General features: G+C 39.8%; 1 protein-coding gene and 1 long non-coding RNA gene across 2 annotated transcripts in view; one reads left to right on the top strand and one right to left on the bottom strand.

Annotated features, from left to right (window-relative positions):
• Positions 1 to 25,571, top strand: part of LOC143354487 (octopamine receptor beta-1R) — a 159,642-nt gene that overhangs the window by 87,493 nt on the left and 46,578 nt on the right. The window lies entirely within an intron of this gene.
• On the bottom strand, positions 13,179 to 14,276 carry LOC143354667 (uncharacterized). Its single transcript, XR_013082361.1, has 2 exons — positions 13,714 to 14,276; positions 13,179 to 13,446 (listed from the first exon to the last, which is right to left on the bottom strand). It is a non-coding gene; the product is annotated as an uncharacterized LOC143354667 (long non-coding RNA).

Genomic DNA, 25,571 nt, shown 5'->3' on the forward strand with positions numbered 1-25,571 from the left:
CTCGAAAAAAGAAAGGAAAGCTGTTGCTGCTTTTCTCGGTGCCGGCCGACTCTAATCTCGACGTGACAGGAAAGAACCACCCCTCGTCACCTCCGGGGATGAAACCGGCGAAAGTCTCGCGATAATTTAAGAGAAAGTGAAACGGCCTGAGACATAGTGAAACAGAGCGAAACGGTGCGAAAAGTGCGCGTTGTGTCTCGGTCTTTTGACAGATAAAATTGTTTTCCAATGTTTCGTTCAACCCCCCCCCCCCCCAGTGCACAGGGAAATAGAATCTTTTCGTCCAGCGAATAATAAAAATTGCGCAAAGTTTAAATAAATTCGACTATGCCATTTTTACGGTCAGAGTTCGGTAAATTTAATGTGAACGGTAATAAGACACAGTAATTTATTTTTGAAGATTAATTATTGACTATGTGTGCCGTACGTGTTGCGATTTTTCCCGAATATTCTAAAGGTATGATACCCGACCGTATAAAATAGACTGCGGATTAATATGCAAATTCTCATGTCCGTGGGTTATTTTATAAAAACGGGAACAATGGGAAAGTTCTTTTTGCAACAAGGAAATCCTTTTCTGGTAAAAATAACATGTGAACGTTATTGAGTTTGGTTAATATACACGGTTATATATAGTTATAGATAGAATTGTACATCAGGTTCAAAAACATACAGTACAAGACTGATAATACAATCCTAGAACCTAGATTAAAAGTTTGTTCGCAATATTTTAACGAATATATTTTTAGAAAAAATTTCAGACTGTGTATCAGACATAGAAGAATCAAATGCTAGAGACAGTATTTGAAATTGTTGTTTCCAGTGTTCGAAGAGAATATATATAAAAATAAGAAAATATAAAAGAATACGAAATATAAGAAATTTTATATGAATATAAGAAATAATAAGAATCAGGGGAATAAAGTTACGTTTAAGTGAAAACTAAAATTTTGTTTTCCCACGCTGCCAGAGAAGAATACAGAGAAAAAATAGTGCCGAGAACCGCGATGAACCGTGTCATTTTACCATAGCAAACATATACGGAATGAAGAGGGAACTGCGCGACAGGTATTGAAAGCGGTACAGCATTCCCAGCATCGTCGGGGCGCATTGCTCCCTTGGGTTGGCACGATTGAGTCCTGCATTTTCCAAGTCTCCTCGGTCGTTAGGAAAGCCCCGCTTCGACCAGGCAAACCCGCAAAAACAACTGGAATCCCACGCGTCCACGAAAACACGATCGTCGAAAGGACAAATATGCCGGTCGATTCAATGTAAACGTGTCGGGGGCGGTTCGATCACGTAATTAATATTATTTTCCCGTATTTCCCGATCTGATCGAAGACGAAAGACACACTTGTCCCCGGAAAATTCGAGTCAATATTGCTTCCCTTCACAGGTACGCTCCTCTCCCCATAAATAGATTAGGATCGCGAAAAGGAAAACGGAAAGGAACAAAATATGTTCCGTTACGTCAGCGAAGTTATATTTACTATTATTTGCTTTTCAATATTTCCGTATTTTAATCTTTACGAATGGTACAAAAGTACTAATTAATTCACACCTTTTAGACATTGTCTGGACAAATTTTTGTTTGTATCACGGGGTAGTCGGAAAACATTTCAGAAAGTGGACTGATCAGAAAAAATAGGAACTGTAAAGTTTTCATTTTTCGGTTAATTGAAGTTTACAGTTGAATTCACAGTTTGACAACCGTTCAAACTTGTATGAAATATTGTGGTAATTTATATAAGAATTTCTAGGAAACTAGTGTAGGTCGTTATGAATGGATGTGTTGAAGCAAAGTTGAAAGTTGACACATAAAGTAAAAGAGAAGAGATATCTAAAAAATATGTTGTTTCGTTCTTGGGAACGTAATTTATATTTTCAGTGGGACTATAATTTGAATTACTTTAGCTAACCAAACATTAGGCTGCAGAGTTTTATGCAAAATAAAAAATGTCCATATTAATTACTAGACACAGGAGTTGGACACACATTTATTTCTTCTTTTAAAGAAACGAAATAAATGATGATTGTAATTAAATGAAGATGGAACAGAGCACGTTTCAATTCTTTTTGAATGTCTCTTCTGTTTTCTATTTGAGCCACTCGTTGCTATGATAAGTGCATAAAATTCTGCCCACCTGTTTTGAACTTTTTGGTTATTTTGATTAGGCTGTGGAGGTCATAAAGAAACGGTTTAAGAAGAAATGGCTGACAGGAAGATGCAGTCTCGGTTCCAGGAAGCCGAACAGCTGCGAATCGCTGCTGAGAACTTTATATATGTAGTTTTCAAAGGCTGCTCTATAATTCAGCGGCACTTCTTGCTGTATTAAAGTTGCCGACACCGGTTCCCGGCGGAACGTCTTCGATTTCCACGGACTGTCATTTGTTTCTGAAATCGTGCCGCAGTTTTCTTGGCCGTGCTCGACCTGTGGCCTGTAATTTTCCACCTCGGTGCGAGGCTAGATTGAGACCCGGGGATGAAGAATTGCTGGAATTGCCCTCGGTGATAAGAAGCGGCGAGAAATAGGGATGGGAGTGATCGTGACATTGTTTGAAACGTTTTTCGAAAGCGTTTCGATCCACTCTTCTCATTTCCCGGCGACGCGCGGTGCGTTGCGCACTTTATGAAATTGTTTTTTCACATGCTCAGTTTTCAACGTATCGAAGTGTCTAAAACAGCGAATAACAACAATGTCTAAAATAATGTGTTAAAATTCAACTACTCAATGGAACTCGTAATAATTGACATTTAATAGCTTTAATTGCTAAATAGCTTTCGAATCATGATACAGTGCTCATTACGTAAATGGATCTTTAAGCTGTGAAATCAATAAATAACTATGTTCAGAATTGCTAACTGCAATTGTGCTGAATTATTGACAAGCTAATGTGACATTTAAAACACAAACTAAAATAATCTATTGTACAGAAGATTATTGTCTGCATAGTTTAAGAGAATTTGGAATATTTCCAACTTCACGATCGAGGGTATCCTTAAATTTAAAATATTTAAGTGCTTCGTAGATAATTAAATAATACAGTCTTTTGTATCTTTAAATAGCATACGCAAGAGAATGTAAATCCGCCTGGTTATTTCGATAGGCGTCGCAAACAAAGGCCACGAGACAAACACAATGGGATAAACAACATACGTACAAGGCGTTCCATAATGCATAAAACTCCGTACAATGCTGAAAAGGACAGAAAAACAATGGAGGAAAGGTAATATAAATGTGCACCTTATTTGGCCTTGTTCCCGTGTTACAGTTGTTTTTGTGTTCCGAACTAGGCTAGCCTAATCGATTTTACCGAAGAGCTTCTGTAAAATCGACAGGTTCGTCTCCAGGAGAAGTGAATTTTCGAATAACTGGAAAGATCTGCAATACGACAGCCACACTGTTTATCAACGAAAGCAATGTAGCAAGAATGTATTCCTATCAATTTATGCAAAAAAATTTTTTCGGACCACTACATAGGCTTTAGTATTGTCACACTACATTCCCAATTTTCACAAAAATAAATCTGTTCATTTTCCTATCCCTTTCGTTGTACATTTTCTCCTAAAATATTGTTGCGTACTATAGTGTCTAGCTCGGGAGCTGAAGACACACTCTATAGCATGAAGGCTTCAAAAAAATTTTCAACGATTTCAAAATAAAAAGTATTCTGTATAAACATGCCTTCAATTTCCTTTCTGTCACATAATGCAAAAAAAAAAATTAACAATGCAGTAACAAAGTGCAAGCTTAAGTAGAACTCATTCCCAAAAATTGCTAACAAATTTAGCGTGGCAATACTGAATTGCAAAAGAAAAAATCCGATTGCAAAATCTGAGATCCGTCATATTTACGTGTTTTTGGGCTCGGTAGTTTCAGTGTAAATTGCAGTGTTAACCCTTTGCACTCGAAATTATTTTAACTCCAAAACGAAACATTTTTTCCAACCTAGAATATTTCCCTTCTATCTACTTTTTCTTTCGTGTTATACATATGAAAATAGTGCAATGTGCTCGTACAATACTGCGGTGTTTAGTAATTTATTAAATACAAACAAATTTAATAATGTAAAGAGTATTTTGTCTAATGATACAGTAATTTCTGGTGGCGCCTTACAGTCGCCATTCGAGTGCTAAGGGTGAAACTTTACATCGGTATGGAATAATAATAGGAATTTACCATAAAATATGGCGGCTTTCTAGAAATTTCGGGCAGTGTATCGCTCGCTGGAGCTTCATTATTTTTGCGTGTCTGGTGCACGGTTGAAGTGAGCCTCGTATGTTGTGCGACGCCCTGTAAAGGAAAGCTGAGAGAGTCGAAAAGCTTAGGACTCAGGTGAAGAAGCGCTGAAGAAGGTGCGGGGGGCTCACAAAAGAAGCGCAACGGAGAGCAGAGAGCGCGGCTTTCCGGCTCTCTGTGTGTATGAAGCAGAGATAGAGGAAGAGAGAGAGAGAGAGAGAGAGAGAGAGAGAGAGAGAGAGAGAGAAACGCGAAGAAACGAGAGTGACTACTCGTGGACAGAGAAAGACCGACAACATGTCGCTTGAGCATGAGAGGGAGAGGCCACGGCGCCACGGTTCGTCGCGACGCTCAGTCTACCGGCGTCGTCCGTGCAAACGCGTCGAACAGCCGCGGATTGTCGGTGGAAATCGCGTGCGGAATCCCACCCCGTGCGATTTCACGGTCCCGCAGGCCTGCGTGCCGGCGAAAAATTTGTCACCGTCGGAAATCCGTGTCGCGGACCCCACGAATTGCAAATTCGGCTGCCCCCCACCCCCTCGTCGTCTCAAAACTATCGGAACGCTCGGACTGAAAAGCGACCTCTGAGTTTGAGCCACAGTTTCGTGCCTCTTTAGTGTCCCCGAACCAGTTGTGCTCAGAATTATTTTATGGCGAGTGGATGTGACTTTGATTTGATTTTTGGAGAACGACTGTCCTGTAATTTTGAGGCCTGTTCCGAGAAATTCTGCTCAAAAGAATTCTGTAACAGGAATGTTTATTTTTAATGGTCAAAGATGGGCCTAGAGTGTCCTCCAGTTCTGGTCCTTCGGAACAACCTCGGCTGACAATTAACAACAAGAAGGTTTGAGAAAAGTTCGACATAGTGTTTACACAAAAGCTCAACTGAGTGTGCTCTAACTCTGAACTCTATTGGAAGAAATTGTGCTCGAAAGTATTTGATAGCAAGAATTGCTTAGAGAAAGGTTGGCTTGTGTGCAGAGAAAAACTCGGACCTCTAATTCTGAGCTCTAAATTGAGCTCTACTGGAACAAAAACGTGCTCAAAATAATTCTGTGCCAGGAATGTTCCAGGAAAGGTTGGCTTGTGTGCAGAGAAAAACTCGGACCTCTAATTCTGAGCTCTAAATTGAGCTCTACTGGAACAAAATCGTGCTCAAAATAATTCTGTGCCAGGAATGTTCCAGGAAAGGTTGGCTTGTGTTCAGAGAAAAACTCGGACCTCTAATTCTGAGCTCTAAATTGAGCTCTACTGGAACAAAAACGTGCTCAAAATAATTCTGTGCCAGGAATGTTCCAGGAAAGGTTGGCTTGTGTGCAGAGAAAAACTCGGACCTCTAATTCTGAGCTCTAAATTGAGCTCTACTGGAACAAAATCGTGCTCAAAATAATTCTGTGCCAGGAATGTTCCAGGAAAGGTTGGCTTGTGTTCAGAGAAAAACTCGGACCTCTAATTCTGAGCTCTAAATTGAGCTCTACTGGAACAAAAACGTGCTCAAAATAATTCTGTGCCAGGAATGTTCCAGGAAAGGTTGGCTTGTGTGCAGAGAAAAACTCGGACCTCTAATTCTGAGCTCTAAATTGAGCTCTACTGGAACAAAATCGTGCTCAAAATAATTCTGTGCCAGGAATGTTCCAGGAAAGGTTGGCTTGTGTTCAGAGAAAAACTCGGACCTCTAATTCTGAGCTCTAAATTGAGCTCTATTGGAAGAGAAACGTGCTCAAAATAATTCTGTGTCAGGAATGTTCCAGGAAAGGCTGGCTTGTGTTCAGAGAAAAACTCGGACCTCTAATTCTGAGCTCTAAATTGAGCTCTATCGGAACAAATCGCGCTCAAAATAATTCTGTGACGGGAATGTTCCAGGAAAGGTTGGTTTGTGTTCAGAGAAAAACTCGGGCCTCTAATTCTGAGCTCTAAATTGAGCTCTATCGGAACAAATCGTGCTCAAAATAATTCTGGGACGGGAACGATTCTGAAAAGTCTACTGTACTGTTTCAAGAGGAGCCGAACCGAGTGACCTCTAATTTTGAGCTCTGTTGGAACAGACTGTGCTCAAAATTACTGACAAGAATGTTTGCGCAAACTTTGGCACGGTCTTTACAGAAACGAATGATGGTCCTTTCATTTTGAGCAATTATCTATTAAAAAGAAAGTTTGACAAAATATTGCTTTAGTGCTTGAATAAACAGCTTAAAGAAATACGTGTCCTCTAAATTTGTGCTCGAAACGAAGCTCTAAATTGAGCGCTGCCGGAACAAACCGTGGTCGAAATTAATTTAGTAACGAGGAAGTTTCGCCGAACTTTGGTTCAGTGTTACGAGGAAAGTGTTGCAAAGCGTGTCCTGCTCGAATCGTGGAAAGTTTTGAGACTTAAGTTTGGGGTGTGAACAGTGTTGGAAATTTGAAAAATTGTGGTTCGAGTTCGAAAAGTTCGTTAGAGAATCAACAGGAAATTGGCACAAGTTTGTTGGTTTTTACATGAGACTGAAATTGTCCACGTGGAATTTGGACAGTTGAAGAGTGATGCATGGTGTTCGTGTTATTTGCTGGTGATTTCAATGCTGTTCCCCGGTGTCTCGCGTATGGGACTGCTAATGGAGCAGCTATAAAAAAAAAGGTTTTTGGGAATAGGGTTGGAGGATGTTTGTGTGATGACTGCAGCAATTGGGAGATGAATCTCGGGCATACTTGGAGGAGCGAACCCTCCTGAGGGGCAAGTTTCTTTTAAATGTAAATGACATTTCGAAAAAGTGTTAAAATTATAGATAAATTAGGAGGTTCATTAGAGACGTGAAACTTGAAGCTTGCTTTGCCAATTTTCTATGAATTATGATCGTCTCAATTTTGTGTTGACGATTGTAGATGATACTGTGGAACACGATGAAGTCTCAAATTAGATTGCTGATTTTGGTATAATTTTACTCCACTTTTAATCATGATCTCTTTCCAAAGAGTATATGCACACATATGTACCTAATCGTTATACATTTTTTATTGTGCACATTGATCATAAATTCGCAGCGAATATTTGTAGAAATTTATGTCCTGGACAAATTTATGTCTCCTAAATGGAAATACCGGATATTCGTGCTAATTTAAAGATTTATGGACTGATTTGCAAAAATAGAAATTCAGTGGAAATTTGTATCTCCTATGCGGGATTTTACGTGACGAACCTAATATAAAAACCACTTCGAGCTCCAATCAGATTTGTGATAATAGCCTGATCTGCATAGTCGCTTGCACTGCGAGTCCACGAAATGATCAGTATAGTGATTCAATTTTTCCCAATTTTTTTCTGTCTATGTTCTGCGCCCACGTGTAGGCTATAAACCCAGTTTATGCACACCGTTTTTATACACACTGTACATTAGCTGCCTAATGTAATGTGCATCGAAATGAATCGTCGTTAATTTTAGATGAGACACTAACAATTGGTTAAACAGGAGTGTGATCAAATATCATTACTTGAGAAAGCAATAAATGATTATTCATCGAAAACTCGATGCAGGGATTATTAAACCACCGATTTAAATTGACGAATTTATTTATATTTAAACAAAAAGAAACACAGACAAAATTGGTGTCGGCATTTAATGTTTCTAGAATTATTTCTTTCATACAGGTAAAATGTTTTAGAGATTCGTTTGAACTCTGCTAATTGCGAGGAAATGTTCTCGTAATCATTTTTTTATTAAATGAATTATTCAGGCCCATTAGCGAATTTTTTTTTTCGTGTTGTACTCCATTACTTTGAACACTGTCGTGACGCTGTTGCGAAATAAGAAGGGCTCAAACCACAGCCATGTGTGGACGAGCCGGATAAATGGCACCTTCGCCATAATCAATTCATGCGACCATATTATTAACGAAAAGTGATACGGAGAACTCGCTTCAATCTTACTTATCGGCCCCAGAGATTTTTGCTCGTGGACACATTATTAGCTTAATTGACATAAAAGTGCCCATTAGCGGGACTTTGCTCGAAATTCTGATTGACGATCAATGTCTTGCGCTGTAGCGTGCAGATCAGAGCATATAGCGGCACACAGGAGCACTTAGGCTGCTGTTTATATAAGAATTTTCCGTGTTATAGAAATTTTGCATTTCATAATTCGAGCAACAATGCCCTGTGTTCGACGTCGAAAACTTCACATTGGAAAAACACGAAAATTTCCGACATACTCTTCCTGGCCCGTTTAATCGCAAAGTTTAAACTCGATTAAACTTAAACAAAAGAACCGGTCGGAAGTTTTCTTTTCTTTCAATTTCGCGGCGCACAGTTTTCTACCCGAATCAAAAGAAACTTTTAACTCGATTAAAAAGTTCAAGATATTTTTGGACGGGGAAGAGCAAAACTTGAAAATTATAGAAAAATACATCAATTTCCAAGATTTATGAATCGATCTAACGGAAACGAGTCAAATCCCTCGGACAATAGTCCTTGTTAGTTGCATCACCCCGTCGTCTATCGACAAACCATTAGCGAGACCGTGCCCAATTCCGACGGGCAATCACGCAACTGACTTCCCCTTCGGAAAACAAGGGCAAGAAAGGGTCTTCTCGACCAGGAAGTCGAAATTCCGCTGTCTCGTGGTCCATTCGACAGACGGTTTCCAGTATCGAAGCATCTTGCTGTTATTCATGGAAGCTCCCTGATCCCTCTCGAACAAATCGGCTGTGACGGAACATCCGGCCGCACAGACTCTTCGCGAAAATGGGGCAAAAATTCCGTAATAAACAGTTACAACAAAATACAGAACAGAAATCTACAGCACTTCTCACTTTTCATCGACGCACTGCTTGCTGTACGAATATAATGGAACCGCTTCAACAAAAATTGCAGAAGTTTAAACAAATGAAAATTACAATTATTTTTGCAGCAACCCAATAATTGTTCTGTCCTAAAAGAATCCAAGTCACGGACGCACACTCATGGGCGAAATTTTGTCTCTTAGCAATTTCCGGCGAAAGTTGCAAATTTTCGTCGCCGGACCAATACACCTCGGCACTTGGAAATTTTTCGGACGGAGCAATACATCGACCTTCGCTCGGTTTTCACCACGTCGAAACGAATAGCATGACGTGTATTAGCCCTTTGCACTCGACGCTATTTTCATTTTAAAACAAAATTGTTGTTCCGTCTTGGAATATTTTCATTTTATTCATACGAAACTAATCCGATTACCACGTACAATAATTAAATGTTTAGTAATCCATTAAATAGAAATTTTGTAATATTTTTTGGAATTTCTTTGAAATAATGCCACAATAATTTCTAGTGGTGCATCAGAGTCACCACTCGAGTGCAAAGGGTTAGGTGCCGAAATCTTTAGGGGGTGTGGAGGGGGCAAATGTAAAATTCCACCAAGGTATTCTCGTTTATGGAGCAGGTGTAATACTCACACGGACCGCTGTATCGATTAACATATGTAGTGTAAAATCGTGCATTTTGACTTTTGTCTGGCTGCATGTGGACTGTGCAGCATTGTGCGGCTTTATGTAAATCCACGCGAGAGAACGACGTAGCAAAAAGAAAACCCGTCTGGTTGATCGTTTACTCGGGGCATTTTCCGCGTCAGCAAAGTTTCCCCGAGGAGCGTTTCTAGCGAGTACGCGAGGGAATGCATGAATTTTTCCACGAATCGCGCGACAAACGACGCGGTTTTATTGGCCGGTCGCGCCAGCGGAGCCTCTGCCAGGTTTCTGCTTTGGCATCGGTCCTCCCGCGGTGTCGCCAGCGTATCGGGATAGGGCGTTCTTCGGGGGCGAGGGAAAACCAGGGTGTTTCGCGAACATTTCCCCGACGCGCGTGTGAACCGACCCGCGAATCGAGTTATTGCTTCCGGCCGGCGAAAGGGGACGCGACTTTTCAAAAAATGGGCCAAGCAAAGGGACAAAACGCCATTTTCTAAGCTACTTCATGCAGAATTTACTCTCCTCGACCTTTGGAGGGCCTGCATTTATTTACTGATGACTTGGCGTTTTACGAAAAAAAATACATATAAATTTTTCGTATTAAAAATTACAATTTATTATAAATATATATGCATATATATTTATACACAGGGTGTTCGCAGTGAATTAGACCAGCGTTTCTCTCATAAATAGTACTTATAAGAAGAGCACAATAACACATTGAGTTCCAAGGTCACACAAGGTCAATATATGATACAATACAAAATACTAATACAAAATAGTGTCATACGACTTATTCATTAGATCTCGTCGAATCAGATTATCGTTTTGACATTATTCAACTAATTCAGTTATTGAAACATTGGGAAAGCTATGGAAATGTTTTTTCGAGAACGAATTCACCAGTTACCTCGATAAATGGTCACTTTATTTTTACAACGATTATACTTATACAATATATTATACTTATATATTAGTATATTATATTTATACTTTATACAACGATCGGGAATTATTCTTCACACCTGATATTTTTACTTACCTTTGTTAAACATTCTCGACGTTGTCTCGTTAAAAGTGGGAATGGTCACAACTGAAATTCGATGTTCCATTTCGAGTTAAACAGACGAACTGACGAAACTTTTTGAACAAGCTATAACTTTTAGATCCGAACGGAATACGAAGGCCACATTAGCACATCCGCTACAAGCGTCACATGTTCGTGACGACCACACGCTCTCGTATTTTGCGTAAACAAAGCAAATTAATTTTATGCGCGATGTTATTTAAAGTCGTACCGGCGTCATGTTCAGGACATCGGTGACTCTTCTTTTGTTATATTTTCTCATCTACCTTTACGTAGACCGTGCTTTATATTCAAATATTGCGTCCAAGAACATTATTCTCAATAATTCATACAGCTGCGTTACTACAACTAGGAAAAATACAATAATTATAAAAAAATTGCTATTAAATGAAACAGGCGTCTATCATTATAATTCAGATATATATTTATATATATATATATATATTTCATAATAAAATATTGATACAAAATTGTATATTTTCGTTTTTCTAGAAAATTTTTCAGAAAATTGTCCAGTAACCTCCAATGTAAAAGTACTAAAAGGTGTTTTAATACTTCTGTGATGTTACTGTTAACATTTTTTTATAATTGTCACAGTGTATTATTTCATATTTAGTGAAAGGATAAAATCATTTTTAAAAATACCATATTTACCCAACGTGTCTACGATACTATTGTTCATTTCTACCGTACACATAAACAATTCTTTGGACGGCGATATCGACGACTTTGATCGAACATCTGCGAATGGTAGCGGGCGAGCAGTTTGCTTTTGAGAATGATCATCGAAGTATCGTTTCCCTCCAGCCGCGACAATAACGTCGCAGATGGTCTTAATCGAGGATCAGTGTCCACGGTGGCTTCGACTTTCGAAGCGGTCCGCGCTCGATACGTAAGATTGATATTGGAAACGCTGGTCTAACGGAGAGTAAACCGTGTGACAGTTGCCGACACGTAGTATAACGATTACGCAATGCGGCTCTTTATTTTCCGACAAGTTCGCCGTTTGATCATCGGCAAGGACGGTGTTCAGCTTAATTCATTGCCAGGAGGACGGGAACTGGCCTGCGTGCGTAACGACTTCATCGAGAAAACAGATCCGCGAACTTGATGGTTAACCTCTTTATTAGCGAGTCGATCCGCGCTGATTCCTACGCATGCGCCCGTTTAAACAAACAACCGAGTACGGATCGCCTTGGAAAATGATTTTTCCATCGACACTCACAGAGAAATAATCAGTTGCCGCAGCAATGGTGAAGCATCTCCCATTAAGAACTGCGGTAGGACCTCGCTCGTTGCACAAGACGTAGTCAATCACGAGATCTGTTTTTCCCACTCCCTAACCTCCTCGGCGTACTGCGCAGCCGCCGCTATCCCCACCACGAGTACCGGAAGTTCTCTTGGTGGGAGTCCCTACTGTGCAACGAACGAGGTTCTACTGTACTGTGCGATTTAAGTACAGTGACCTTTTGACCCTTATGTCTAAATGTCTATTATGTCTAATAAATATTTAAACTTTTCGTTGGTCAATTGATCTCAGTAGAATGAGATCTGCATTATTAATAGTTTAAATATCCTTCTGTCGATTAAAAGGGTTATCGGTGAATATAAATTCAATATGAAATCTAGGATGAAAATTAATATAAAAGCTTTGTTTAGGGAATTGTGATACAGAAATCTATTTTCACGAGATATAGTATAATGTATACGCTGAATAAATTCACATTATAGGATGGTATGTAGAGATAGAAATAATTCTGTGGAGTAAATAATGCTTGTAGTAAATTATTCAAACATTATAAATGCCACTGTTTAGACACAACAGTCTCGGCTTTCAGAAGATAAATATTATTCCCCGGGATAGCTGCTTAATCCCCAGAAGATGAATGATAATCATTGAGCTAACAATCCTATTTTCAGAGGATCAACGTCAGTCTTCGGGAGATTAAGCTTATTCTCGAAGGTAAATGTTATTTTGAGATTAATAATAATTGAAACATGAACATTACATTATGGGAGATCCGTATCATTTTCAAGAAATGGAAATGGCCTTTGGAATTGTCCTCCAGGTGCAAGCTTCTTTTAAAAAATTTGTTTAAACGTCGCAGATAAAGGAATCGTTATAAAAAAATATAGAGACAATTTCAAACCTTCATTTAATTCGGGAAAAATAATTTTAGTAAAAACGTGAGGAGTTATGTACTTTGAAAAATTCTTATTACTCCAGTTCCATACCAGTAGGCTGTTTCTGGTGGATTTAAAACCTTATCAAGTATTAAATAATTTTTAGATAGTGTCGGATAGACGAAAAAAATATTTGTTGCTGAAGTACTACGTCAAGAGTTGATTTTGTAATAGAATATGAGAACCTCAAATTAAACAAAAAAAGGTATAAAGACCACTACAAAAAAAAATTGCAGGAATGTTTCTCAACCTGCATTGAAACCAAAAAAAATTTGTTGATAAAAAATCGTGGGATTGGATATCCGAAAATATTGATAAATCTACTCTGCATACATGGACAAAGATTAATTATATTAGTTTTAAATTAATTTTTAGAGAGTGCCAGATAGACGAAAAAGATATTCGTTGCTGAAGTGCTACATCAAGACTTGATTTCTTCGGAAAATATGAGAACCTCAAATTAAAAAAAAAAGGTGAAAAGACCACTAAAATAAAATTGCAGGGATGTCTCTCAACCTGCATTCAAACAAAAAAAAATTTTTTTATAAAAAATCGAGGGATTGGATATCCGAAAATATTGATAAATCTACTCTGCATACATGGACAAAGATTAATTATATTAGTTTCAAATTAATTTTTAGATAGTGTCAGATAGACGAAAAAGATATTCGTTGCTGAAGTACTACATCAAGACTCGATTTCTTCGGAAAATATGAGAACCTCAAATTAAAAAAAAAAGGTGAAAAGACCACTAAAAAAAAAATTGCAGGGATGTTTCTCAACCTGCATTCAAACAAAAAAAACATTTTTGTTAAAAAATCGAGGGATTCGATATCCGAAAATATTGATTATACGCCGCGTACATGGACAAAGATTAATGGTATAATTCGTAAGAGGGGGCACTATTTTGCTTGAGGCCAACGATCGAGGGTTCGGGCGTGAACGACATAAAACGCGGGCGACCCGTTCAACGTCAGGTTCATCCTTGTCACTTTCAACCATCGCCTCTAACCTCTCCGGCGGGTTTGCATACGCAAACGTCCGGCAACTGTTGGCGACCGATCCCGGCTACCGAGTCGTATCTATGAATATTGCAGTATGTAAATCTAGCCCTCTTGAACTTGCTCCACTGTCAGCACTATTTTCTCTTTCTGCCCCGTCACCCCGGCTCCCGTTGCGTACTCTTCTCCGGCGGCGAAGGTCGCCGCGGCCTTTCAATCCGGATGCGTAATTCATTCTCTTGCGTGTCAAGGCGAATACGCCGGCCGTGAACGTTCTCCAATTTAAAAATTCTCATTTTGGACGAGCTTCAAGAAAACTTGACGCTTATTGCCCCGGATGCCAGACTATCTCCGGCGAGCGGTTGGAACTTTCTTCGATCGTATTCATTTTTACCACCCTGAATGTACCCCCACCCCCCTAAGCTTTCGTTACCAATTACACATAATTGGTATTACCTTCCGGCGTGCTGCATACGAATACGAAAGCAACAAGAATTGCTTAGGGGTCAAAATTTGGGTACCCCACCCTAAACTATTATAAACCTCTTGTTTCGCAAATCTGTTGGTCCAATATATTTATTTTTGTTACCAGCTCACGATTCTGTTACAAACTCCTACTGCTAAAAAATTTTTACTGATACGTTGAAACGCTTAACAACAAAGATTGATCGGGGGACCAAATTTTGGTACCTTACCCGAGATCACCACGAACGTCTTACATCCTGTTTCGCATAACTCTAAATTACATTTAACTGAAAATTAAATTTGGGTACCCTACCCTAAATTATCATAAACCTCCTGTTTCGCACATCTGTTGGTCCAATATTTTTATTTTTGTTACCAGCTCACGATTCTGTTACAAACTCCTACTGTTAAAAAATTTTTACTGATAAGTTGGAACACTTGGCAACAAAGATTGATCGGGGGACCAAATTTTGGTACCTACCCGAGATCACAACGAACGTCTTACATCCTGTTTCGCATAACTCTAAATTACATTTAACTGTAAATTAAATTTGGGTACCCTACCCTAAATTATCATAAACCTCTTGTTTCGCACATCTGTTGGTCCAATATTTTTATTTTTGTTACCAGCTCACGATTCTGTTACAAACTCCTACTGTTAAAAAATTTTTACTGATAAGTTGATACACTTAACAACAAAGATTGATCGGGGGACCAAATTTTGGTACCTTACCCGAGATCACCACGAACGTCTTACATCCTGTTTCGCATAACTCTAAATTACATTTAACTGAAAATTAAATTTGGGTACCCTACCCTAAATTATCATAAACCTCCTGTTTCGCACATCTGTTGGTCCAATATATTTATTTTTGTTACCAGCTCACGATTCTGTTACGAACTCCTACTGTTAAAAAATTTTTACTGATAAGTTGGAACACTTGACAACAAAGATTGATCGGGGGACCAAATTTTGGTACCTACCCGAGATCACCACGAACGTCTTACATCCTGTTTCGCATAACTCTAAATTACATTTAACTGTAAATTAAATTTGGGTACCCTACCCTGAATTATCATAAATCTCCTGTTTCGCACATCTGTTGGTCCAATATTTTTATTTTTGTTACCAGCTCACGATTCTGTTACAAACTCCTACTGTTAAAAAATTTTTACTGATAAGTTGGAACACTTGACAACAAAGATTGATCGGGGGACCAAATTTTGGTACCTACCCGAGATCACCACGAACGTCTTACATTCTCTTTCGCATAACTCTGGCCCAATATTTCTGTTCTTGTTGCCAGCTCGCTAGCCACGACTCTATTTCAAACCTCAATGGTACTTGGTTGCCTGCAACACTTAACGACAAAAATTAATCAAAGGACAAAATTTGGACACCTCGCTCCGATTTAACGTTCTGATATTCTGCTTGGCACCTCGCTCCGGCTCGATAATTTCCGCAACGTTGCCCGACGCGGCGAGTTTACCTGCAAAAGAACAAAACGACCGAGGATTTCGTGTACTCCGCTCGGCTGTCGCTCGTAAATCATGGTCGCACGTCAAGAAGACACGGCTCGGGGAACGTTACGTGAAGCGGTACGCGAAGTCGGCTCTAAGTTCCCTGGAACCTCGGCAGAACTCCGCTTATGTCCGGCGATGTAATTCAAATGGGAGTTTGTTGCTGCTTGTTTCTTCTGTCAACGCGACACGGCCGCCGCGATGCCATTCTGGTTCCGGGGGAAAAATGGAAGTCAACTTGCGTGCGTAAACAGGCAACCGGGGACGGCAGGCGTTATGTGAGTGCGCGCACTGGGTAAACTTTAACTTACGGGACCATAAATTCTGGACTCTGTTTCACGTAATCCTGTAGATTTTGACCAGAAAATGCCGAAAATCCAAGTTTCAACATTAGGAATTGACTGGTTCCAAAGTTATGCGTGTATGCCAGCGCCCTATCATGGTCGAATGGTCGATTTTCTATTTTGCAATTATTAAAATCATAAAAACGCTTTCATAAGAAATGATTGAATCACCGCGAATCTTGTAGACTTCGAAGAAGAAGAAGAAGGCAACAGAAATATTGTTTGTAAAATAACGTTTACTGAAAAAGTCAAGTTCTCGATGCTTAACGTGTCAATGGCAAATTGCCATCACTCGCTCATCCAATCCAAGGCGCTTGAAGATTTTCTTCGAGATAATACGTCTCGCAGTATGGGTTACAAATGGCCAACGAAACGACTCTGTGCAGTATCAGTGCATCAGTTTACACTGCATCTGAATGTCTTCGATAGATCTTATTTTTTCAATCGATAGCTGTACCATTTCGTTCGCGGCATTAATCATTCAAATTTCCTTCCGATTAGAGACATAGACTGAACATTATGAAACAACTGGTTAGCGTTAAAACTGTCTACTTTGTTTCTCAACAATGCTTACTTTAGTGGGGATTTTCCATTTTCTTCCCGAAGAAAAATACAGCTGATTGTTAGCAGCCTCCATCTCCAAGCATGGAGGGAATCAGTCGCAGAGACAGATAGCATAACCCAGGTCAAGTGGTCATATGCGAAGAATCTATATTCGAGGCAAGCCAGTACGGATAAACAAAACATCAGCGTGCCAAGCACGTAATGGATGCAGCGGCTCCAGCTATTGGCTCTGTCCAACTAACCAACCGTAATTAGTCCCACCCAAATGGCCATCACGTGCATTTGTTTACAGCTTATAGCTACCGACACGTTGAACATGCGGTAGTCGACTGAGAAAATTATTCAGCGCTGAAGTTCCATCTACCTTACGAGACTTGTTGTTCGCGTGATCGCTGTAATCGCAGCCCGACAACCATCCGGACCGGAAACATAATTTCTCGAGCCTCAAATAATCATTCCGTGCGCTAGCAGACGCATAACTTTCCAACCAGTGAATTCCTCGCCTCAAAATTTCGATTCTTGGCATTTTCTCGTCAACGTGTACAGGATTGTGTATTAAAAAGTTAAAAATTTCTGGGTTGCCAAGGTGAAGTTTCACCATTTAATGGAATAGTTGTATTTTTTACAATTTCGATGGTCCGCTTATGGGTTAATATTTAGTAAGATGGATCGGACGCGTGTCTGGGGGAAAAATGTATCGTCAATTTCAGTGTAATGGTGAGCGGTCGTTATAACTCACGGTGCAATGGGATCGTAGGGTTTCGATAAAATGGAAGACCGACATCGACGTTCGATCGGTGAACCCGTGGGGATAGCAACCGGAAGTCTTTAAATTGTAACGACAATCATGAATATAGAACGAGGAGCGGTTCCGCAAAAGCGAACGAGAAATCGTTGATGGGACATCTTAAGCGTAACGAGTGGTCGCGCTGGAGAAACGTTAATAATAACTAGACTTTGAATAACCACCGAGGCCTCGTTTCGCCGCGAGCCGCGGCGTTACGGCGCGGGGATGAATGCTTTTAGTATCGTATATTTCGCGAGAATAACAGGAAATGGGAGAAAACGTCGAAGTAACGGCCACCATTACCAGATTATTCGTAGGGCTTTGTGCATTTTACCGTGCAAGCGACATTGTTCAGCGCGTGAACTAAACCCGAAGCGAATCAAAACCGTCTGCATTTTACTTGTAACGTGCGGAGTATACATTTTTTATTCACCACCTTATTCATCAATGTTCCTTAATATACGTTCAATATACATATCAATAATATCGTTAAACGAAAGCCCCAGTGACGTATAATTAAACGTACTAAAATTGTGATCGAGCGATTTGAAAAATAATTCCTGATTTCCGGTTTAATGTTCGTGCTGTCAGTGATCGATGTTTTGCAGAGCTACTTGTTTCCGTTGATTGGATTTAGCATAATTGTCTAGAGCTATTATTTGTGACATTATCTGTAATATGGTCCGGTCTTATTACTTATTTGCATTGTTAACGACGCTCTGGTCGACGTGTTTAAGTGGTTTGCCTCTAAGAATAGCTTATGCTTGCTGATGTAATTATGTGGAGGTTTTAACAGTTCAACGTGTGTCATCATATAATAAAACTGCTTCGCATACTCGCTGAACGGAAAACGCGTCACGTCACAGAATAATATGGCCGCCACTCAAGGCCTAAATTAAGATTAATTGCTATTCCTCAAATATTTATTACCTCTGAAAGCGTGAATGTCGTCGTAGTCAAACTAAACGTTCGCAGAATTATTGCTTGTATAAATTTTCATGTTACCATCACGCTTTGAGTGTAAATTTAACTTAAAATAATATCACGCGGAGCACTAAATGCAATATTCAAAAAGATGCTGGTAAATAAAATGTTTCCAAGTAATTTCTTCCATGTCCGATTATTATAAAAATATGAAGACTGTTTCTATTGGTTCCGAATGAAATAATTTAATCTTAATTGCGGTTAGATAAAACTTTATCACTTTTTGCATACACCGGCCGTGCAAACATCCTGCACAGGAACGCCCTAATCAATGGAACAACACGTATCGTTTCCCCATTGTTAGCGTGCCAAAGCGAGCCGATTGGTCACAGGAAATCAAGCCAGTCCCAGCATCCTCAGCGGCTGCACTTATTCACGCTTCCGCCGGATCTACGGTGTTTCGGGTGACTTTAATTGCGGTCAAGCATCCTCTGACGAGATCCAGCCTTCGGCAAATCCGAATTCGTAAATTCCGAGTTTATCGAAATCCACGGCAGTTTAGGCGACACTGCGCCGTTAGGTACACCGTTTAGGCGAAGCGCGTTAAATCGCCTAGGGATACACTTTGAGAAATATAAATCTAGTGATGACGCTGTTACAGAAACTAGCTGCTTAACCTCTCAGCTTGCTGATCCAGACTTCTGCCGAGAGTTGTTGCCGAATTTAATTAGTAGATCGAGGATCGTGTATGTGCTCGAGTAGACTGCCGATATTTATGCAAAATAACAATTTCCCGAGTCAACTGACGGAAACATAAACTTACTACACATGTACTTTTCCAATTAACAATTGTAGTCAGTCGAAAGTAGTTTGAACAGCATTTTTCCCACTTATTTTGAGGTTTTTGATTTTTCACAATCAGGATATTCTACTTAAAAATCTGAATTAATTACGGTACATGTATCAGGACATTGGACATCTGCCAGATTTTTTTCAGAATTTTCGCATATGACTAAGTGGGGGAAACAGGCCAAAAACTGATATTTTCCTTTTACCCCATAACCACCCTCCTGGTTGAGATACGGGGTTGAAACTTTACAGAACATGGTTTCTCTTGATGCTCTATCGAATGGCACGTTTAATTTGGTCCAAGTTATTCCGTTATACGGTTTTGTCAAGCTGAACATATTTTATCTTTAAAATAATTTTACCTGGTTAAATAGGACGGTTTCTTTGGGAGTTAATAGAAATGGGGTTTCGGAGGTCTGTGAGATCAGGCGGATTGTGGGTCGCATGTTTCTCTCGCGGCTCTCGTCGGCGTCTGTCGTTGAAGTGATCTAGACCTTGGCTCTAGTGGACTTATTGATAGCGGCCGCGCGCCGGCTAACGGCCGGATGCGTCGATGTTCCACGATTGAGACGGACCGAGAGGAAACGAATGATAATGGCCCTGGCACGGAGCGTTTCGCGTTTGCGAACGTTTCGCGGTAATGTCGCGAAGAATCGGGAAACCTTGACTCCACGGTTCGGCTGTCGTGATGATCACGGGCCTTGACGGACATGATGCTTTCGGACGAACCGTGGGCGTGGTAATCGAAACCATGCCGTTGGAAAATTCGTGACTGTTTCAGATGTGTTAACACTGTGCACATCGGAACCCTATCAACGGCGTTTTTAATCAGTGTACCTTGTCTGAAACGAGCTTAATGATTTTCTTCGAAATATCAATTGTGGAGGAAATATTAGGCCTTGTTACTCCGGATAAATTATTGTTTCACCGACGATGTTATTGTCGCTATTGAGAAATTCGTTAAAAAATTCTGAATTATTAATATTTAATTTGTGCAGAACTATCGCTACCGGTAGGTCAACAACAATCCTGGATGAAAATATTAGGTTACGTTACTCCGGATAAATTATTTTCTCATGGACAAAATCATTGTCGCTATTGAACAATTTATTTAAAAATCCGTGGATTATTTATATCTAATGAATTACTTTAATTTCTTTAATCTCAAGATTTATATCTGTACCAATACGTAAAGTATTAACAGTGCCCCGGTAATTATGGTTGTCGTACGCTTTCACAAAATGGCGCCATTAGGGGAACAAACTTTTGTCGAAATAATTATCTGTAAATATGCAAAAATTATTGTTATTGTACCGTCTGTTCTAAATAAAATATATCCGAGTGAATCTTCTATGGAAATGAATGTCCTTTCTCGAACTACATCGCGTATTTGTCTCGCAGTGTCAAAAGTGCAGCGGACTCGTGCGCCTTAAACGCTTGTAGTTCTTAGAAGACCTTCAGCAATTTTTGCCTCGTGAAAACGACCCGCAACAAAAAAATGTTCCCCATTACTTCCGAAGCGAAAATAAGTTTTACAAAGAAAACAATGTTTTCATTGGTCAGAAATTACCGGAAGAACTCAAACTAGCTTTAGGACATCTCATTTATTTTTATTTACTTTTTCTAGCTTGAAAAATCGTTATTCATCACGATGATCCGATTCCTTGGATCCAAGGGTTAATTAGCAAAGAACCTTTCTCCGTCCGTTGTACTAAGTCTCTGCAGTATTTGCCCGAAACAAGCACCGAACGGACGAACCGCAAGCATCCGTGCAAAGCTGAAAAACAATCCGGCAAACGGCGTCGGGCATAAGCAACGGGAAGAATTCTGGAAATAAAGCTCGGGACACGCAAACAATGCGGCCTCTCCCATATAACGTATTATATTAACGCGAAACAAAGCGGAATAACGTCAGACGGCCGGAACAAAGAGCGAGCACACCTAACTCGACCGGTTGGGTCTGTGAAGTTGCCGGGTAAATGCGCCGGGTCCGTCCAAAGCGTCCGTCGTATTAACATAATAACGACAAGCCGGAATCCCATCGGAGTAAATTGGTTTTCGCTATCACAGAAATAACAAACAAAGACTGGCTCGGGTGGTGCACCGTCGCGACGCTCGCTTTCTTGGCAGTAAAACCTAACTAGATTTTTTTATAGACATTATGTCAACCATCGATCAAGCAATTTCACGCCCTAGTTCACGGACCATACAAACTGTATTTTTAACTTAATTAATTTCACTAGCAGGATACAAGTACAATAAAACGTGTAGAAAGTTTCAGCTTTCTAATTAAGAATATTAGCAAGTCGATATTTTCTATTGTGAAGAAAAGTGGAACTATTCTAGTGGAATTCTTGCAATGAATTTAATCCTTTGATGACTATCCTAGGGTCTCTCACGACTCCAGTAAAATTTACTGTATTGCAAGATAATGGCAAAAATTTCTTTAACTTCTTTTGCAGATTTGGGTTTTGTGATGTTAACACAGCTAGAAGTATTTTAGTAAATTTCAACTGAATTTTTATGAACATCCCAGTGCGCTGTTTCTTTTTCTAAGGAAACATTTAACATTTTTAAGGTTAACATTTTCTGATGTGAACACAGCTAGAAGTATTTTAGTAAATTTCAACCGAATTTTTATGAAGATCCCAGCGCGCTGTATCTTTTTCTAAGGGAACAATACAAAAATCAACAATAAGGAAATGGGTGGAGATTAAAAATTTTCAAAATGGCGGCAGTTCGTTACTTTCTCGAGGAATTCTAGTGGAATTCTTGCAATTAATTTAATCCTTTGATGGCTATCCTAGGGTCTCTCATGACCCCAGTAAAATTTACTGTATTGCAAGATAATGGCAAAAATTTCTTTAACTTCTTTTGCAGATTTGGGTTTTGTGATGTTAACACAGCTAGAAGTATTTTAGTAAATTTCAACTGAATTTTTATGAACATCCCAGTGCGCTGTTTCTTTTTCTAAGGAAACATTTAACATTTTGAAGGTTAACATTTTCTGATGTGAACACAGCTAGAAGTATTTTAGTCAATTTCAACTGAATTTTTATGAAGATCCCAGCGCGCTGTATCTTTTTCTAAGGGAACAATAAAAAAATCAACAATAAGGAAATGGGTGGAGATTAAAAATTTTCAAAATGGCGGCAGTTCGTTACTTTCTCGAGGAATTCTAGTGGAATTCTTGCAATGAATTTAATCCTTTGATGACTATCCTAGGGTCTCTCACGACTCCAGTAAAATTTACTGTATTGCAAGATAATGGCAAAAATTTCTTTAACTTTTTTTGCACATTTGGATTTTGTGATGTGAACACAACTAGAAGTATTTTAGGTAATTTTAACTGAATTTTTATGAAGATTCCAGTGCGCTGTATCTTTTTCTAAGGAAACATTTAACATTTTGAAGGTTAACATTTTCTGATGTGAACACAGCTAGAAGTATTTTAGTCAATTTCAACCGAATTTTTATGAAGATCCCAGCGCGCTGTATCTCTTTCTACGAAAACATTTAACATTTTTAAGGTTAACATTTTCTGATGTGAACACAGCTAGAAGTATTTTAATAAATTTCAACTGAATTTTTATGAAGATCCCAACGCGCTGTATCTTTTTCTAAGGGAACAAAAAAATCAACAATAAGAAAATGGGTGGAGATTAAAAATTTTCAAAATGGCGGCAGTTCGTTACTTTCTCGAGTGGAATTGGACTTTTCGGACCTGCGACATTAGAGCGCCGACTCTCTTAATTGCCGAGTCCACTCTGCGAAACGTCCGGCCGTCTGCACAGTGACATTACGCGAGATTAGAGTCCATCCAGCAACAGAAATTAAAGTTCAGGGGCCGGAACGAGCTCGGCTTTATCGCAAAGCCGTTACGATAGTCCTCTTATCGGACGCGCGGACGGAATCGATGCTTGGGAATGCTCGTTCACAATGTCTCCCCCCAGGATACCTGCCCGCCATATTGGACAACCTGTTCGGGCTTTCCTGCAGCTCTCGTCCTGTGTTATCACTGTTTCGGAAACAAGTTGCCTTCCGTTGACTGTGGTCGCGGTCTGACAGCTCTTCCAGCTCTGATTTTGCGTTTGACACTTGGGACCGGGATTATGCCGTGCTTACCCGGGAGTTATACTTCCGGCCGTGGGAAATCTCTCGGCTGGGACGCTGTCTTCCGTTCGCGGTAACCAGTAGATGCAACGCCGCTTAGGCTAAGAGCTTGTCGGACTGGTTTTCGTACGAGCTTGTCCTGAAACTAAAATTTAAACGAACCGTGAAATGCGCTTGAATCGGAGCAACGTGTTTGAATACATTAGTTACGCGAATAATGTGAAGACGGTAATATTCCAAGGGTGCACTATTTCCTGCATTTTATATGTCGTCAAATACAATTTATGTTTACTTGAATTTTATGAGAAGTGACTAGCGTCGTCATAGCCGGAGATTTTCAGGTTTCAGAATTTTTTAAAAATCGGTCCTGCAGTCAAAAATTCGGAAAAAATTCACAGTCGTGTATGCCATCCGGTAGAATGTTCATGAATTTTTTCGCAACTTTATGTTCAGTAGAATGGAAGAAATAGGGCATAATCCATTAAACAGTTCTCGCCGTATAGCTGCTCTTGTGGTGGGGATACCGACTTGAAACTTGTCACAGAGTGTTGTCTTTGGGGACCTAATCGAATGGTATGAAGAAAGATCAATTTGGTTTGGGGGCACATTTGACCATTTTATCCGGCTATACCATTTTGTCTGATGTCGTCGCAAACTGACAGGAGGCCGGTTTCTTTTTGATAATATTTTGCGAGGTTGAAGGCAAACAGCCGCGGACAAGTTGTACGCAAATTTGGCTTGTTCGAAAAACGGTTTTCTGTCCGGTGCGGTGCGGAGTGGCGGTCGAAGTAAAACGCAAACAGTCGGGCCACACGGACGTAATGCGCAAACACTCATCTGACCCGGAATTACCTACGCGCGGGGAAACTCGGAAAACCTGGGTCTTTCGAGACGTCCATCGGTTTGCAAGCGGAAACACGAGCGGCGCACGTCGAAGAAGTGATTTACCGCCGCTTCTCGTCTCGACGGTGACTCACGGTGTAAAAGGCACTTCGTTTAAACTGTACATTACGGTCCCAGAAGCAAGACACCGGCATAAATTTACATCCGCGCTTGGAATTGTAATTAGGTTCTGCACCGCGGGTAATTTGTTCGCGATTTGTTAATGGAGTCTATAGACACTCCCATTTGTTAATACTCGCGCACTTACCGGGCAATGCTGTGTCAGTAGAACACGAGTCGATCTTACGAAACTCTGTAAACAGTGCAAATCGACAATGTCGGACACGTGAGCAAACCGCGGATTTTATCCATTAATGACAAAACTGAATAGGTCGAATGGAAGACTAAACGTTAGAAGAATTTGAAGAGAAAATTTAACTTCAATTTCTCACAATTGACTGGGACAATATTTATTTTGCATTTTACATGAAAATAGAATCGCTATTACGCACAATAAAAACGTCGTGTAAGAAACGGGAGTTAAATAGAAATTGACGACTGCGACACGTTCATTTCAGCGTTCTGAAATTCTTCCACTCACTCTTGCCACAAATGCATAAAATCCACGGAAAAGACTCGATTTTTTAATTATCATTGTGGAAATGTTTCGCACAGTCACTCCTCGATTGATTATGAAAATTTTATTCATTTATCTTCGTCATTTACCTAGTCGGTACGAAACAGTTGTGTCACTTTTTCTGATTCCAGATACCGCAACCTCCCCACCACTACGTACAGCCGTAGAGTTGGTGGGGCGGCAGTGGCGGCAGATCCGTTTGTTGACGAACAAGCCGCTGTTGAGGTTGCAAAAGAATTAACTATTGAATTCATAAACAATAATTATACCTGTACACCGGTACCATTTCTTTGAGGTTTTTGATTTTTCACAACCAGGATATTCTACTGAAAAATCTGAATTAATTACAGTACATGTACTTGGATATTGCACGTCTGCTAGATTTTTTTCAGAATTTTCTCACGTGACTAAATAGGGAAAGTAGGCCAAAAACTGATTTTTTCAATTTACCCCAGAACTACCCCCCCGGTGGAGGTGTAGGGTTGAAATTGTGCACATCTTTTTTTATCTCATACCTTCGCCAAGAAATTTCTTTCTTTCTGACCGCAGTACTG

Source organism: Halictus rubicundus, chromosome 5, assembly GCF_050948215.1.
Source record: "Halictus rubicundus isolate RS-2024b chromosome 5, iyHalRubi1_principal, whole genome shotgun sequence".
Taxonomy (NCBI): domain Eukaryota; kingdom Metazoa; phylum Arthropoda; class Insecta; order Hymenoptera; family Halictidae; genus Halictus; species Halictus rubicundus.